At 42.6% G+C, this 17,812-nt stretch overlaps 1 pseudogene; it reads right to left on the bottom strand.

The window, feature by feature from the left end:
- Positions 1-1,332: 1,332 nt before the first annotated feature.
- Positions 1,333-17,812, bottom strand: part of LOC105993519 — a 39,680-nt pseudogene continuing 23,200 nt past the window's right edge.

Below are 17,812 nucleotides of genomic sequence, written 5' to 3'. Positions count from 1 at the left end.
CTTTCAGCTTACTCTTCGATATAGAAAACAAATGGAGGAAGCCAAATGATTCCTAAAAGCTTTCCAGTCTCTAAAATATAATTGTTTTAGACTTTCAAGCGATTTGGAAATGCACATGATTATTTACAGTGGGTTTTTAAGGCCTGGAAATAAGTCCCAAATCATTATTCTGAACCACAGGGGAAGAGTCAATTTCCACACATAGAAGACTGAAACTAGATTTCTCTCTCTCTGCCTATTCAAAACTCAATTGAAAACCATGGTGGGAAAAGTAGTCAGCATGATGTGATGTAGACAACAAGGAGGAAAGGAGGTAGGGGAAGACTTAGCAGCTGTGTTTGATCCCTTCCCTTGTGAGTTTTCCTCCTCCCTCACCAGCTCCGCAGAGCCAGGAGGAAGTGTGGTAAAGACAGATGAGTTACTGATGAGTCATGGACAGATGGGAGCCCACCAATTCCTGATCCTTTGTCTTTCTTTATTTTCCCCAGCTCCTGACTATGAAACAGGGTGACCTTATTTCAGTCACAAAATGACGGAGTTTAACAGTGGCTTCTGGAAAGTTCTTGATGAAAAAATTCTGTTTTTGCTTTATGAAAAAATGTAGCCATTACATGCAAAAAATATTTTTATGGTCTAAGAGGAGTGTTGAATTCCATTGACACACACCATATGCCCCCAAATTCTGTTGAGATTTTTCAAAGCTTGTTTAATAATGAGGAAGCTGTTAACTCCTGCCTTATTCCTAGTTTAATTCTAAAGTAGGCTTTGATTTAAAAACACACACACACACACACACATAAACCAAGTCTTTCTTATTTCTGTTTCTCCTCTTTCAGAGCTTTGGACCTTTTTAGATTATCTACCATTTCAGAATCCAGTGGGATGCTTCTGAGTTATACCCACACACACAAAATTGATCCTTTGATGATTTTTGCATCTCAGGAACTATGCTGTGGGTTTTGCATTCATGAACCCATGATGTCCATGCAAAGATATTTACATAGGGTGAGGCTTCCTTGATTGGAAACATTGTCATATTTTTGTCTATATCATACCTTCATGAGCAAATATGTCAAAAACACAGATAGACACATTTGTGTCTATCCACAATGTCAAAATGTATTAAACAACAATAAATTCACAAGTGCCATCCATTTCACTAGTATTAATTCACTAAGTGATAGTCATGCTTTTTGACAATCATGTGTTGTTTTATTCCAATCTTAACTACAAATGTTAACTCTTTTATTTATCTATTTATTTTACAAAAGGGTCTTTATTTGTAAAAAGCCAAAGGGGCCCTTTGGGTATCTGGACAAGCAGGCTGGCTTCTCAGGGGTTAGGAACATATGGGCAGATGCACTTGAATGTGTGTATGTGGGGGGGGGTTCCCTCTGAGTCTTCTGTGTCACCGGGGGCTCCCTTAGGGACAGGTGGCATTGGCTCAAAGACTGGGTAAGCTTCAGGGGCCTCTGCTTCCTGCAATTCTGGAACAAGCCCCTCCTTGGTGAGCATGGAGGGGTCATCAGTGCTGCCTGTAGGTGGGCCCCCAGGGTCTCTCTCTTGACCCAGCTGTGTGGGCTGGGCCTCCTCTGTAGTGACCCCTTCTGGAGGTCTGGCAGAGGACACAGGGAGGCTGGGCTGGGGAGTGCCCCCAGGGCTCAGCTCTGTGCCTTTGGCTCAGCTCTGTGCCTTTCTACAGGGAACCTTCTGAATGGAAACTCTGGTTGCCATTCTCATCGTTGAGGTCCAGCAGAATAAGAGGGCCACCTCCTCTTGGACTGGCACCCTTGCCCCGCCTCTTCCGGCCAGCGATCTGTCTGTCCCGCCACCTGCCCTCCACCATTCCTCTTCTAGGGGATACACCACTGGTACCCACTTGAAGATACGAAGTAAAGTGTCACCCACAGTCCCATCTTCAGACCTTCTCAATGGTCGCCATCACCTTCTTGAGCGTCTGAAGTGTGCCTGAGGCAGGAGAAACTGAGATGTACAGAAAGGATAGAAGGGACCAAAGCATAGACAGAGACAGAGGAAATCTTTTGCTAGACAAAGCTGATGACAAGTGGACAGTTAGCGGGCCCACCACATCTCAGGCATGGGTGCTCCTTTCCTAGGCCCAGGCTTATATCTGGTGTGCTTGGTGTGCCCACAAGCCTGGTTTTTCTGATATTGTTTTGATATTCCTATGTATCTATGTGTCCCTGACTTAATTTGATGAATTCATAGGTAGTAATCTTTCATTTGCATAAATACATCGTCTTTCCCTGTCTCATTGTTTGTGCCGGACAGATTGTGATTGTTTACTTGAGCAAACAAGATGTACAGTTTCTCTGCCTCAGCATTTGCACTCAAAATCGAGCAAATTGGTATTCTATAAAATGGAGTCACTCAGGGCAAGACGCAGCCTGACAACTGCTATCCTAGATCACAGCGCGCTCTCCAAACGAATCGTACTTATTGCCTAGGAAATTAGGAAAATAATCTAGGATTTCATCTCAGAAGGAACCAGAAATATACATGTATTCATGTGGGAAAATCCTTGCTGAAATCCCAGAAAGTCCAAAGATAAAACCACCTAGCATGTAGGTGCCTTGTATATCATCAGTCATTATTAAGCTGGTGTTATCTGGTGTGTTGTTCAGAGTTTAAATGAGGGTGTGTAGTAGGTGGCAGAAGTAGGAAGATGGCAATTTGGCGAGTGATAGTTGTAAAATGAAACAAGGAAGAGACAGCACTCATTTGTTTCTAGCAACTTCTGCCATGTGAGAAGGGCCCCTCCCTACTTGTTCAGTGATGAGCTGATCGGGTCAAAGAAATGAATTGCTCACTTTGTAAGTCTCAAGGTTGGCCAGAGGTCTCTGAATAGTGAAGGCTTTCCTGTACCTGTGACACTAGAGATGGAAAAGAGATAGAACTGGATGAGTGCCCAGAGAAAAATCAACTTGATTTTGTACATACTTGACCATCTAACCTAGAGCATCCCTAGCAAAACCTCTTCTGTTGAGAAAAATCACACATCTTTGCCCCTCCCCCCATATCCCAGACTGATTTGAGTTTCTGTCAATTTCATGACAAATATGGTTTCTTTATTCTTTGTTACAATGAATTATTCCCTTCATTTCGCTTGGAAAGTACTATATGGGGAATTGGAAAGAGATCATCTCAACCTTAAGTTTTTCCTTAAGTATTATGTTCTGTTTGGGGGCTTTTATTTTAAAAAAGGTCATTTATCAACTCCATAAAAACCAAAATTACCAAACCTGTATTGTTGTTTTTTTTCCATTTTATTTTGTTTGTGTGCGTGAATCATAATAATGAGGTAGGTTCTTTTTTGGGGGGGGGTCTGGTTGTGGGGCTTGAACTCTGGGCCTGGGCGCTGTCGCTCAGCTCTTTTAGCTCAAGGCTAGCACTCTACCACTTGAGCCACAGCGCCACTTCCGGCTTTTTTCTTTTTTGCTTATGTGGTGCTGGGGAATCGAACCCAGGGCCTCAGGCATGCAAGGCAAGCGCTCTACCACTGAGCCACCTTCCCAGCCCCATGAGGTAGGTTATTCATATGAGCTTGCAGACTCACAGCGGGCAGGAGGCAGCTCAGTGAACAAAAGCTAGAGAAGACACCTGCATGCTGCCACCATGCTCACCAGTGGTTCCTTCAGCTCTTAGTGACTCCCAAGACTTTGCTCAGGCATTGCTTTCCTAAGAAACCCGCCCTGGAAATGGTCAGGTAAGTTGATGTTAGTCGAAATGAACCCCAAATGTTTTTTTCTTTCTTGCTATTGTTTCTAACATATTTATAAGATATTTGTTGCTTTGTATGTCCCTCCCCCACGGTATAAACCCTGTTTTCACTGTATTTGATGTTGGTATAATTTGTGGAGGGGAAGAGAAAACACAAGTTGTTTAAATAGGGATACAGGTGGACCCATTGCAACAATGAGATGTACAAGACGTTATGTGTCAAAAAACGAACTTTACAACTTTGATGCAGATGGGAAGGGATGGGAAGGGGAAACAAAGGAGGAGGCAACAATGCTTGATAAGAAATGGACTCATTACCTTGCTCATGTAATTGTCACCCCTCTGTGCGGTATTTTCACAGTTTTTTTTTTAAAAAGCATATATCAAAGGCAAGTGATGTCTTTTCTCACAATGGTCTGCAGATGCCACTGTGGGCAATGCCGATAACGCCAAAGGCTCAGCTGATGCCAAGAGGAAAAAAAGAAAAGAAAAGAAACCTGCTCTGACAAACACCTCTTATTCTCTTCTTCTCCCAGAGGATCCTTTCCCTGTACTACTTCTACACTCTGTGCCTGTCTCAATATATAGAAACCATCAGTCTGTATGTTTATCCATGTCTGGCTCTTCTCCTCTCGTGGGAACCCTACAGAAAATAATGCTATTTTTCCAATAGCTCCACATACCTTCAAGTGAATGGCAATGACTAGGAGTGTTTAAATGACCTGGCCTTGCTCATTTTGATGTGGTAGACACAGAACTTCTGCAAAGGTTTGGACTGCTTCATGCAGGATCTACCTCAGCAATGTGCTGTTTATTTTCTGACTCAATAAGGCCTCTTTTGGGGTGGAGGTCTGTCATGAGGTTTGAACTCTGGGCCTGCCTGGGCACTGTCCTTTAGATCTTCAGCTCAAGGCTAACGCTCTTCCATTTGAGCCACAGTACCACTTCTGGTTTTCTGGTAGTTAATTGGTGATAAGAGTCTCACAGACTTTCCTGCCCGGGCTGACTTTGAACCGCTATCCTCAAATCTCAGCCTCCCGAGTAGCTAGGATTACAGGTGTGAGCCTTAATAGAAGATGAAAAGGAGCTAGAGTTGGATGAGCATCTTTTAAGCATGTGATCTCCCTGAGTTCTTGGGCAACATTTGTTTTCTGAACTTTGAGAGATTGTACAGGGGATTACAATATAATATGTCCAACTAAATGTCCAATGCTTCTTCAACAGTCATTTCTCATTTCCCACTTTCTTTCTCACTTAGGTACATTGGGTACTCTTGCTGTATTTGTCCCTTGCACCCTTTTTCATTCATCCACACACTCCTCTACTATGAAGACATTTTTTTTTTTTGGCCAGTTGTGGGGCTTGAACTCTGGGCCTGGGCGCTGTCCCCAAGCTCTTCAGCTCAAGGCTAGCGCTCTACCACTTGAGCCACAGCACCACTTCTGGCTTTTTTCTTTTTGTTTATGTTGTGCTGAGGAATCGAACCCAGGGCCTCATGCATGCAAGGCAAGCACTCTACCACTGAGCCACCTTCCTAGCCCCTAACTTTTTGAGTGGGTTCAGTAATGATTTCTATTTTCAGATGGGTGAAGGCAAGCTGAAACTAGACACGTGACTTGCTCTAAGAAGTTGCAGATTGTAGATGGCCAACCTGTGCTAGATGCTGGATCCATTTGGCTTTAGATACCATATTCCCATGCCTTCTACAAAGCTTTCACCCCAGTGGATCAGAATTGTGAACATGTGTTAGTTCTACTTCCATATGTGTTACTGAGGTTTGAACTCAGGGTCTTGTGCTTCCTAAGCAGAAGATCTCTCAAGTCCAGCTCTTTTTATTTTTCAGATTAGGTCTTAACTTTTTCCCCCAGACCCTGTACTGTGATAATTTTTTTCTCAGAGACTTTTTTCTTTGCCTAGATATCTCTAATTGCAATCCTCCAGATCTGAGCCTCCTAAGAAGTTAGTATAACAGGCATGAGCCACCAGTGTTCTGATATTCCAGTTCTCTATTCTTTTTTTTGAACTCTGGGCTTGAGCACTGCCCCTGTGCTCTTCAGCTCAAGGTGAGCGCTCTACCACTTGAGCCACAGCACCACTTCTGGTTTTCTAGTGGTTTATTCACAGACTTTCCTGCATGGGCTGGCTTTGAATGGCAATCCTCAGATCTCAGCCTCCTGAGTAGCTAGGATTACAGGCGTGAGCCACCGGCACCTGGCTCAGTTCTCTACTCTTGTCTTAATTTTTCTGCACATTCAAAATTGTTCTCAAAAAGAAATTCTACTTTTTAAATCCATTTACGCTCATTTTAGACTAAACGATATGACAATATTTTGAATTAATCTAAATTATGAATTTGATCTCACTTTACCTTGAGTACATAGGTTATATTTAAAGAGCTTACATGATTTTGAAAATAATGTATGCAGAACAAGAGAAGGCATTTGGAAGGATATATTCCAAGAGAACAACTAAGCCCACGTGGGAGCTCTAGGCTACCGGGTGGTTTTAGTTTCCATGCTTTGATTTTTTTGGTAGGGTTGGGGATAGAACCCAGGAACTGTGCATCCTAGGCAAGCTAGGCATCCTAGGCATCCTACCACTGAGCTATTCCACCAGCTCTGATTTCTTTTTTGTCTGAAGTTGATATTTGATGCTTTTACTCATTGGCTGGTATTCTACCATTTGAACCATGCCTCCAACCCCTCTAATCTGACTCTTTAAAACTATAAGAACTGTTACTATTCAAAGCAGGAAATCAAGATGTTCTCAATTTTAAAACGACCATAAAAGGGCTTGTATAAATGAACAGATCTGTATAAATGAGTAGATCTTCTAGAGAGGACCCAAGGGAACTGGCTAAAGGTATCCACAAAAATAACTTAATGTCAGCCTTTCACTTGTTTTAAGCTTCTGCTAAGTCGAGTGGTTCCTGGCAATAGTATTATTACTTAATATTTAAATAGCAGTCTAATCTGTTTGTGTGTTTTCTGAACTTAGAAGCCCTTCTCTTTTGTAGAATTTTACCACCAAGGTTCAATTAGCTAATACCTAATGGACTACGAACTTTCTATCTGTGCTTCCCATATAGCTGGGATTGTAGGTATCTGCTACCTCTGTCCAGCTTGTTTATTGATGTAGGATCTTATTAACTTTTTAACCAAGGATGACCTTCAACCATGATCATCCAGCTCTCTGCCTCCTTGGCATGAGGTGCCAAGCCTGGCTCCACTGATTTTTGGTGGCCATTAGCTTTGTCCTAATCACTTTTTTTTTTTTGAAGGTTGTGGGGCTTGAACTCAGGGTCTGGGCGCTGTCCCTCTGCTCTTTTGTTTAGGGCTAGCACACTATCACTTTGAGCCACAGTTCCACTTTGAGTTTTTTGAGTGGTTAATTAGAAATAAGATTCTGACAGGGACTTTTTTGCCTAGTCTGGCTTTGAACTGTAATCCTCAGATCTTAGCCTCCTGAGTAGCTAGGAGTATAGGCATGAGCCACTGGTACCCAGCTCTAAAAACTTTGGGGAGGTGGGGCTTCATTGGCTCCACTGATTACTAAGTCACTGTCTGATATTTATTATTCAGATGAATATTTGTAATAAACAGTCTATTGGAAACATATTTAATAATTAAGGCAAAATCATACTAGAAATAAAAGTCTCCAAATAGCCACTTGTGATTGTGATGGTGTTATATTCACAAAATGTGATACTATGGAGTAAAGTAAAAATTTCCATAAGCAGAAAAAAAACATAATTTCTATTTTGTCAGATTGTTTCCTTTATGTTCCCTGAGAGATAATAAACTCAGTTCAATGGGCTTGACTTACCTCCATGGAGCCAAGATTTTTTTTTTAAACAGAATCTTAAGGAGTTGTTGGAGAATTTTGCTTCAGGTACAAAAGATCCTGTTGGACTAGCTTACCTTTTCTCCTTTTATTCATTATGAAGAAGTAGAACTAGAGGTGGGAGAATGGATGCCATGTTAACAGAGAGGATGCCCTGGCCTAGACCAAACTCAAACATGCTGCTTGTTACCCTAAAGGCCCATTCAAATATACCTGGAGCCTCCCACAGAGCTTCTCATTCATTCAGCCTGGAATAGGCCTGAGAACTTACTCATAAAACAAATTCCTAGCCGGGCGCTGGTGGCTCACGCCTGTAATCCTAGCTACTCAGGAGGCTGAGATCTGAGGATCGCGGTTCAAAGCCAGCCCGGCAGGAGAGACCGTGATCCTATCTCCAATAAACCACCAGAAAACTGGAAGTGGCGCTGTAGCTCAAGTGGTAGAGCGCTCGCCTTGAACTGAAGAGCTGAGGGACAGCACCCAGGCCCAGAGTTCAAGCCCCACGACCGACAAAAAAAAAAAAAAAAATTCCTAGATGCGGCTGGTCCAGGGGCCACATTCTGAGACCTACAAGCCTCCATGTTAGCAGACCTGGATTTGAATATGGAGACCACATACACACACTTTACTAGCTGAGATTTATCTGAGTCTTAGATCTTTCTTTAATAAACTAAACTGGCAACTACTTGTTCTAGGTATGTTACAAGACTTTTGTGTGAAGGAAATTAAATAAAATGTGAACATTATTTAAAAACCTATTAGTACTACTAGTAATACTACAAGTAGTATTACTGTAAATGAAGCTGTAGGCTTCTGTCAAGCTAGACAGGAACTGGGAGTAGCTTTGAGTTGCACAGGCAAGCCTGTGAGAGCAATCAGAGAACCCAAAATGAAAGTTACATGGTGGAGGGTGTAACACAGGAGCCTCAGAACCCAATGGGGAACATAGATGGAAAGAACAGATGAGTTCTTTTGTCCATCCAACCTGCATATGCCATTCAAATCTCAAAAACTGTAGTGCCTACTTTCTTAAATTTGTGCGAGGGTTCTTTGAGTTTCACATCAAAAGAGCTGGCACAGGGCCTGGCATACAATAGATACTAGATCCTAATGTGGTTATGAGGACGAAAGCCACAGGGAAAGAAATCCAAGCTGTTTTGGTAATAGGGCCGTGACTTGTGAAGTAGCTAGCCTCCTGATCCCTAAACACTTTGTTTCAGTGAGGCTGCATTACGTGAGCAAATTGGACGTACTGTTCTCAAGTGTATTTCCAAAGGAGACGGCAAAGTCAGCACAAAGCAAGGTCATCTAATCTCTTCGCTGCAGCTGGAGCTCTCTTCCCTAGTCATTCTCCACGATTGACCTACACCTCTCATTTTTTTTTTTTTTTTGCTGTGACCTACCACATAGTCATTAAGCAACACTTTGTGGAATTCCCTAGCAGGCAAAACACTGACAAGAGAAAAATTGAAATTACATGGAGATTAGTGCATAGAGCTCTTCATTTTCCTTTGGATTATGTGACACTTGAATCAAGCCTAAGCCAGACTCGGCAAGACAGTACAGTGAGCTCTGTACTTATAAACACCAGATAAGCCTCAACAATCTGCTCTGGGTATGTGGAAGTTCCAGACTTGCAAAACCCTGGAGTTAATGGAAGCAACAACTAGAGCACACTTGCTGACCTAGTCACCCAACTTGACGCCATGTCATAAGGCTGGAATGTAGCTCATGATGTCAGGCTGCACGACTTTCCTCTTCCACCTCATGCTGATTAGATGTGATCTGCTAAGCTGCGTGCCTTCACACAATACATAGACCAGAACTTTGCCCACTCAACCTGACATCACACGTGATACACACATGCAGGTTGTGTGCTAGACTAGGAAAGCCTGTTCCCATGCTAGGCAGTGATTGACTCAATAAAAAATGGGAGAATTTGTCTAGCTTCTACCCTTCTCTTCTTCACTGGGTTAAAGAGATTGAATGGGCCTCACAGGCTACATGAGAAAGGTAAGAGTGAGGTATTTTAATGTTATGAGCTAGCATCAGTTTCCTCTCTAGCCATTGTTGGCCAGAAAACATGGAAAATAAATCTCTCTGTAAATATCTAGTACATTTTCCCCAATTTTTAAATTAAGACTGAAATAATCTTTATTTTTCTACTACAAATACTTCCCATGATTGCAGGATAATGCACTACTCAGTTTTTAGATTCCCTGACTCAATAAAACTTGGCTTTTCTACCCTCCGCTTAGAAGCATCTTAGTGGTTTCTGATTTTCAGGACTTTGTGCTTTTCAATAGTTTCAGCCCTTGAAGCGTTGACTCCCATTTCATGTACAGATGTATAGTCTTTTCACTGTACAGATGTACTGTCTTCTGATCTCTTGTTTGGGATGAGTTCTGTTTATACTCTTGGTCTCAGCCACCCACCAGGAAACCATGCCATGTGCTTAGCACAACTCAGATCTGCTCTACTTCCAGGATGGCAAATTCCAAAGTCTTCCTCTGCTATCAATTAATTTTCTGTTGCTAGTAACATAATGCCATGGGTTGATTAAGACTGAAGGGAAAGAGGTTTATCTGGGATTATGGTTCTAGTTCAACATTGAGAGGCCACATCTGATAATAATCTTCTCATGGGTAGAATCTGGGGGTGACATAGGACATTTCATGCCAAAGACAGGGAGGACATGTGTGTATGTCTATCTTCTGGTCACTCATTCCTTTTAGAAAGCCACAGTCCCCTTAACCTGGGGATCTTAAAAGTCCCCAAAGGTATAATTAGGAAAAGTTTAGTCTTCAACTAAACCTTCTATTGGAGGTAATGGAACCTTTAAGCAGGGGAAGAAATTATGTCACTGGGGATGTGTCCTTTAAGGAGATATTGGAACCCTAGACTTTGTGTGTGTGTGTGTGTGTGTGTGTGTGTGTGCGCGCGCGCGCGCGCGTGCCACTTCTGGGCCTTGAACTCAGGGCCTGGGTATTGTCCCTGAGCTCTTTTTCTCAAGGCTAGTGCTCTACAACTTTGAGCCACAACCGTACTTCCAGTTTTCTGGTGGTTAATTGTAGATAAGAGTCTCACAGACTTTCCATCCATGGCTGGCTTGGAACCACAATCCTTGGAGCTCAATGTCCTAAGTAGCTAGAATTATAGGCATGAACCATCAGTGCTGGGCTCTTATTTTTCTTCTATTTTTGCTTCCCATACACTGTGAAGTGAACAGCTCTCCACCAGACTCTCTTCATGAGGTACACTTCCACAATGCCTTCAATCCAGTGGGACTGAGTGATCATAAACATGAGCTAAAATAGAACTTTCCCCTTAAGTTGATTGTTTCTGGTATTTTTGGAAAGTTGACTATGGAGCTTTATGATGGTGACCTCTAGTCCTAATTACTTCCAAACAACTCCACCTCTAAACACCACAGTTGGATTAAATTCTCATCCTTTTAATAGCTTGCAACGGATATTAATCTCCAATATGAATCTCAGGGGTAGGAGACAGCTGCATACAGAACTCTAGCACTCTCCTTTCCCAGATCCTTCTTTCTGTTTTGCCTGACATTTTTATTGTGACCTCTACCCCTTTTGCCTTACGAGATAACCTACTTTAACTCTTGGGCTTGATTTTTTGCTTCTGCATTGATCTAAATCACCATTTTCAGTCCCACCCTTTACTTCCTTTCTCTGATGCTTCTCATTCTGTCTCCCCTTTCCTCCCCTTTCTGTGTTTTCCAGAGCACTTATAAGAGTCTTCTACCTAGCATCCATCTTCAGATCTGCTTAATCTAATCCATAGTAATTACAGCTTTCTGAATATCATCCTAATTTTGGAATTCCATGAGAAATTGTCCCACTTTTATGCCCTAAATCCCTCTTAAATTTTGTTTCACACTTTGATTGTGTTCTTTCATTTCCACTGAAATGCCCTTTTTCATATTTATCTGATACATATTATCTATTCTCCTAAAACTCCATCTCAAACGACATCTCCAGATTCTTCCAACTTGACTTGATGTCTTCTCAGTGCAGTATTTCCATGCTAGCTACCATGGTTTACACACTTCTTTTAGCTTCCCTGTAACTGTGATCTGGTAGAAGGCACAAGAACTTTGGATTTAGAAAAAGATCTGGGTTAATTCTCTTGTATTTACCAGTTTTGTGATCTTGGACAAATCACTTCCTTTTGCAAGGACTGAGTCTCCTCCTGCACATAAAGGGAATGATGCTATCTACCTCCTGGGATTGTAGGAAACTGAAATCCAATGACTGCCATACAATAGTCCCTCAATACATAGTGCTTCTTTCTTCTTCATCCCTGTGTCCTTGTGGTAGAATAGAAAGTGCTACTCATTTTGCACCTCTTGAAATACCAGTAGTGTTTGTCAGTGAATACTGAACTAAATATACATACAATGCATCACTTTTTTTATTGTTGAAAGTTGGAGCCCCAAAATGCAGTTTCCTTTTTCTTTTCTTGTTCTATTTTTCTTTTCTCTTGAGGGTGGTGGTGGTACTAATGTTTGAATTTCCGGCCTCATACTTGCTGGGCTACTGTTCTACCAATCTAGTTCTATCTGGCCTTGATTTTTGCTGGCTATTTTAGAGATAGAGCCTGCAAAACTTTTCTGCCTGGACTGGCCTTGAACTGTGATTCTCCATATCTCAAGTCTCTGAAGTACAAGTATGAATCATCAGCACTGGCAACAATGCAGTTTTTTCATTTACAGTCTATTCCTACTTAATTTATGTAAATTTAAAGTAGATTATTCATTATTTACTGTGCAACGCCAACTATTTCTGTTTTACCTATTGAGAAAGACAATACTCTGCGTCTGGAGATAATTTTTTTTTTACAAAAACTCAGTCATATTAATTGCATCTGAGAAGCTTTCCCTTCAAGTCATTGGCTCAGGATGACACAATATGACCCATTAGGGCTCTAACTACAGAGCCAACATGAAGTGGGCTAAAAGTATTGACTCATATCCTGTGTATGTAAGTGTGGGAGAAGGGTCCTTATTACAAAAATATAATTGTCTTAGTCCGTTTCTTTTTCTATTAAAAAAATACCAAGACAAAGAAAAGGGGGTTTGCTTGGTTCACAGTTCAGGAGGGGGACAGGCCAAGAAGCATTGTGTCAGTATCTGGTAAGCTGGATCACAGAAGATGGCAGAAGTTTATATAAGGAAGAGAAGCCACACAGTGAGTGAGGGAACAAGAGACTGGGGCAGGTCCAGGCTAACTCTTTCATAACAACTCATTCTATCAGGAACTAACCCAGTGCTAGAAGACCTAACCCATTCTGGGAGACCAGCTTTAGTCCCCTCACAAAGATAGTTGTGGCCCAATCACTTCCCATTAAGCTCCACCTCTTACAGGTGCTGCCATCTTTCAATACCACTGCATTTGCATGAGTGACCACATTTTCAGCACATGAAATAATATCTAACCCATAGTAATAATGATACTACCAAATGCTGGTTAAATAAGTGCTTGTTATTTTTACTTTTAAGGAACAGCAAAGCTTCAAACTAGATGTGTTTCTTAAAGGTATCATGGTGTAATAGAAAGGAGCTTGGAGTAATGTGGAGGCCTGGACTCAAATCTTAGTTCCACTACATATTAGTGGTGGTACTTTATGCAAGTTATTTGGGTCTTTCTGCTTTCAAAAGGTAATGACAATACCTTCATCACAGATTGTCAAGACATTGAAAGACATGCGTATCAAACGTCATGACACGACATTCAGTGGAATGCATGGCATACATATAAAGAGCTGTTAGCCCATGTTAGATTATCAGAGTATAGAGGAATTTCTCATGAAAGACCTCGCTCACTTTGTCGATATACAGTAGTATCCATAGTATTGTCATCTGCCTAATAGGTCTATGTGACAAGCATCTGAAGCAGTGAACTTTGAGTAAAGCAGATTACTGTCCTTAATAAAGTGAGCTGGTCTAATCAGTTGAAGGCTTTAAGAAGCAAAAACTGAGGTCCCAGAGGAAGGAGAATCCTGTCTTCAAACTAGAGCAGCAACATTGGTTCCTTTCAAGGTCTCTGAACAATGGTCCTGCTCTGCAGATTTTGACTTGCCAGGCTTCATTAGTTGTATATGTCTGTTTCTTTCACTCTCTTTTTTTTTTTTTTTTCGAGGGCTTGAACTCAGGGCCTGGGCACTGTCCCTGAGCTTCTTTTGCTCAAGGCTAGCACTTTACCACTTGAGCCATAGCACCACTTCTGGTTTTTTTTTGCTTATGTGGTACTGAGGAATTGAGCCCGGGCTTCATGCATGCTAGGCAAATACTCTACCACTAAGCTACATTCCCAGTCCCTATATATCTGTTTCTTAAAATGAAGCTCTTTTCTTTGACTCTATGTCCATGTTTTGAGAAAGATGAGATGAGATGAAATGAGAGAGATTTTCTATTGATCCACTTTGCCCATTAGGTGGTAACTAAACACCAAAGGCTATATTTAGTTAATTCCACAACCTCAATATTTAGCACAGTACCAGTCCCTTCATAAAACCTTAATGAATTGAATAGTAGCTCGCATTCATGCACTGTCTTGTAAAAAAAAAACACAAAAGGTACTTCATGCAATGTTGGATTAATTCCTTCCCCTATTTGTGGGACATTTCATACTTCTGTGCTTGACATGGCAATGCAGCAAGAGAAAAGATAGAAGGCCTTCTCGAAAATTAATGGTGGGTGATGGACAACTAGCAGTGGATGGGGGCAGATGCAGAAACAGAAGTTAAAAATGGACAGTGGGAACCAATGCACACATCCAGGCAAGATAGCATGAGAGCCTGGAGTGAAAGAATGAATTCAAAAGAGACTTAGGGGGTGGAAAGAGTAGGAGATGAGAAACAGAGAGCGAGGTGTCTCCCATGCTTCTCTGGCTTGCGGCTGAGGTGTCTGGGAATGCTCCACGGGGAAGGAGTAGAGTGTTCTCATGCTCTTATCTGATCCCAGCATTCCTCAACATCATAACACAAAACTTCTCATGCCAACACTGAGTGGGGGGTAAGAAGATCTTTGCCCCAATATCTGAAATCAGGAGAAGACAAGAATTCCTGTTAGAGCCATTTTGCTCCAGTACCCCTACTCAAGCCCCACTATACAGACTGTCAGATTCCCCTGGATTGAGGAGGAGGCAGAGAAGCAGGCCCAAAGAGCCTCTCTCATTTCTTTTTCTTTTTTTTTTTGGTCGGTCGTGGGGCTTGAACTCTGGCCTGGGCTCTGTCCCTCAGCTCTTCAGCTCAAGGTGAGCGCTCTACCGCTTGAGCTACAGCGCCACTTCTGGTTTTCTAGTGGTTTATTGGAGATAAGAGTCTCACGGACTTTCCTGCCTGGGCTGGCTTTGAACCACGATCCTCAGATCTCAGCCTCCTGAGTAGCTAGGATTACAGGTGTGAGCCACCAGCGCCCGGCTTCCTCTCTCATTTCTTGATGATATGGTTTTGTGCTGTCTGGCTGACCAGCCCCACCAGCCTCTCTGAACATCCAGTTGTGCTTTATGAGTGACCTCGGAGGAACCCACTTCCTGTCCTACTGACTTCAAAGAGCTGGCCGACTAGTGTGTTGTCAGGGTTCCTGTCTGGGATGGGAAAGGGAGGGTTGTCTATTTAGTGAGGGGAAGGGAAAATGTTAATTGGTGAAAATGAAAGTACACTTTCTCCAGAAGCCTGAAGAAATCCTATTACTTTTTTCCTCAGAAATGCCTTATTAGTCTTGCTTGGGAATGTATTCCCTTCCAGTAAATGTTAGCCCTTCACTTGGTGACATCTGTAACCTGCCTGCCCATTCCATCTTCTTCCTCTTCTGCTCTCTTGGTTGCTAAATCAAATAATGAATCAAGTAGCCCATAAGCAGCCAGACCTCTTCTTATTCGTAGCATGGTGGCTGTTCAGAACACAGTAGACAGAGGTTACATTCTCTCTCTCTCTTTCTCTCTCTCTCTGTCTCTGTGTGTCTCTGTCTCTGTCTCTGTCTGTCTCTCTCTCTCTCCCTCTCTCTCTCTCGCTAGAAAGCTAAGCTGGAACCCAAAGCTCATCCCTGGCCTCTCATACCTCTGCAAATCTCTGCTTGCCCTCCTCTTATCTCTATTTGTCCTAGATTCTATCAGTAGGACTTCAAGATTGGGATGGACTATAGACTGCTAACCTCTGTTCAAGGATACTAGCTTATATAGCTGCATCTTAATTCTTTGTGACCCTGAGGCCTTCAGAGTACAGAGATCTAGCCTTATTTTCCAAGCACTTTTCCACTCCCTGGTCTGCAGGACTGCCAGGTAATTCAGGGGGCAATTCGAATTCTTTGAGACAGAGTAAACGCACAACATATGTGCTTTTTATTAGTGCTTGAAGTTCTCCGCCTTGCTCACCCTGGAATGTCTGGAGTTTTGGGGGCACTTCCAAGTGTGATTAGGGGTGGCCTCTGCAATGCAGGGTGAGGTAGGTTCAGCTAGGGCTTGACCCAGCACCTGGTTCATTCAACTTGGAGAATGGGTCTAATACCAGGCCTCAACTCCCTTCTCTTACTACCACCGCATAATCAGCTGTGAGATGACAATCATGACTTCCTGAGTCTCAAGGGACAGCAATCAGGTCCTGGCCAGATGGCTAGACAGCTGGATGCTATTTTTATTTCAAATCACTGAAGAGGCTATGACCAATAGAATGCCCATTTTTATGGAGACTGCTAAGCCCTGCTAACTTTGTACATTCAGAATACCTCCAGCTGGTAGAGCTGGTGGCTCTCTGACTGTGTCACATTATTTTGAGTCCACCATATTCATAGTTTACCCTTTATTGTCATATTGGGAATCAGGATAGGACACAGGAAAAAACAGTCATCTTCCTCATTGTTTTTATGTGCTGACATTCCTGGCTAGAAATAGTTCAGAGATAAGTAAAACTGATACCACCTAGGGCTCTTAGGTCATTTCTGTTCTCCACTAAATAAAGAACTACAAGGCAGGAAAAGTGGGAGCCGAGCTGAAGGTTCTTTGAAAGTCAGAGTAAGGTGTCAGGGAAAAATAAGGAAAGGCTCTCAGCTACTAGTGGGTTGGTATGAGTTTCCAACCAAGACTCCCAGCTTAGAAGGCCTCCTTATGCCATATGAGATCCTGTTCACTTGTTCCCTGGGTGAGGAAGAGGAGAAAGACAAGGAGGAGGAAGTAGAGGAAGAGTAGGAGAAAGAGGGGAAGGAGGAAGAAGAGTAGAAAAGGAAGAGGAAAAGCTTCCTCAGTATAAGAGAGTAAGAAATGGGGCCTCGAAAGCCTACTGTGAGTTCATGGGCTCCATCTTTTACAGCCCTTTGGGCTAGTCTTGGCTGCTTGGCATGTATTGGGTCACTGTCGCCCTTAACCCTGTCCCCTGCATGGTTTTCCAGGGCTGTTGGGGGTGTTGCTTCCATCAAGGCTTACCTCAATTTTCTAAGACCTTCCCAGTTTTCTCCTTTGTGCCTCTCCCTCAAAATCATCTCTTAACTCATACTTTCCACTAAAGCCAAGTGTATATTTTTTACTTAAATGTTTTATACCTTAATCCTTTCTTTACCTTTGAAATATTTCAGTTAATTTTTTCATCTTGGTTTCCAATACAGGCAACTAAAAATTGTCACCACACCTATAAGCTACACATTTTGGTAGAAGGTCATGGTGCTAAGTGACAATCTAGGTAAGACCCAACCTGTTTCCAGAGTTCTCTGCTTCCCCTTGGCCATATGTCTGCCATCTGCTGGCCTGTGTATTACATGAGGTCAGAGGCTGTGGCTGCCTTGCCTACCACTCTGTCCCCAGCCCTGACTCACAGACTGGCATCCAGACTCTTCAGAACAAACATTTATGGAGTGAATGCCTTGAGACTGAGTGAGCAGGGGCTGTGCGATTGTGTTCTTTGTCCTCTATGATAATAAGAGATCATCAGAGGTCAGGTATGAGATTTAATAAAAGTGGGACGCTACTGCCCACTGTCCCTGTGCATCTGCAATCCCTTAGCTCCTCAGCTATCTTCCCTCTGCCTTAAAAAAAATGAAAAACAGTGAGAGCCCTGTGTAGTCACCAAGATAGCACTGATTAAAAAATGAAGGGGGGGAAGTGGTACTGTGGCTCAGGTCGTAGAGTGCTCGCCTTGAGCTGAAGAGCTGAGGGACAGCGCCCAGGCCCAGAGTTCAAGCCCCACGACCGACAAAAAATAAATAAATAAAATAAAA

This window comes from Dipodomys ordii, unplaced genomic scaffold (genome assembly GCF_000151885.1).
Source record: "Dipodomys ordii isolate 6190 unplaced genomic scaffold, Dord_2.0 Scaffold97, whole genome shotgun sequence".
NCBI classification, from domain to species: domain Eukaryota; kingdom Metazoa; phylum Chordata; class Mammalia; order Rodentia; family Heteromyidae; genus Dipodomys; species Dipodomys ordii.
The sequence above is the reverse complement of the archived record's forward strand: the minus strand, read 5'-3'. Positions and strand labels throughout refer to the sequence as shown.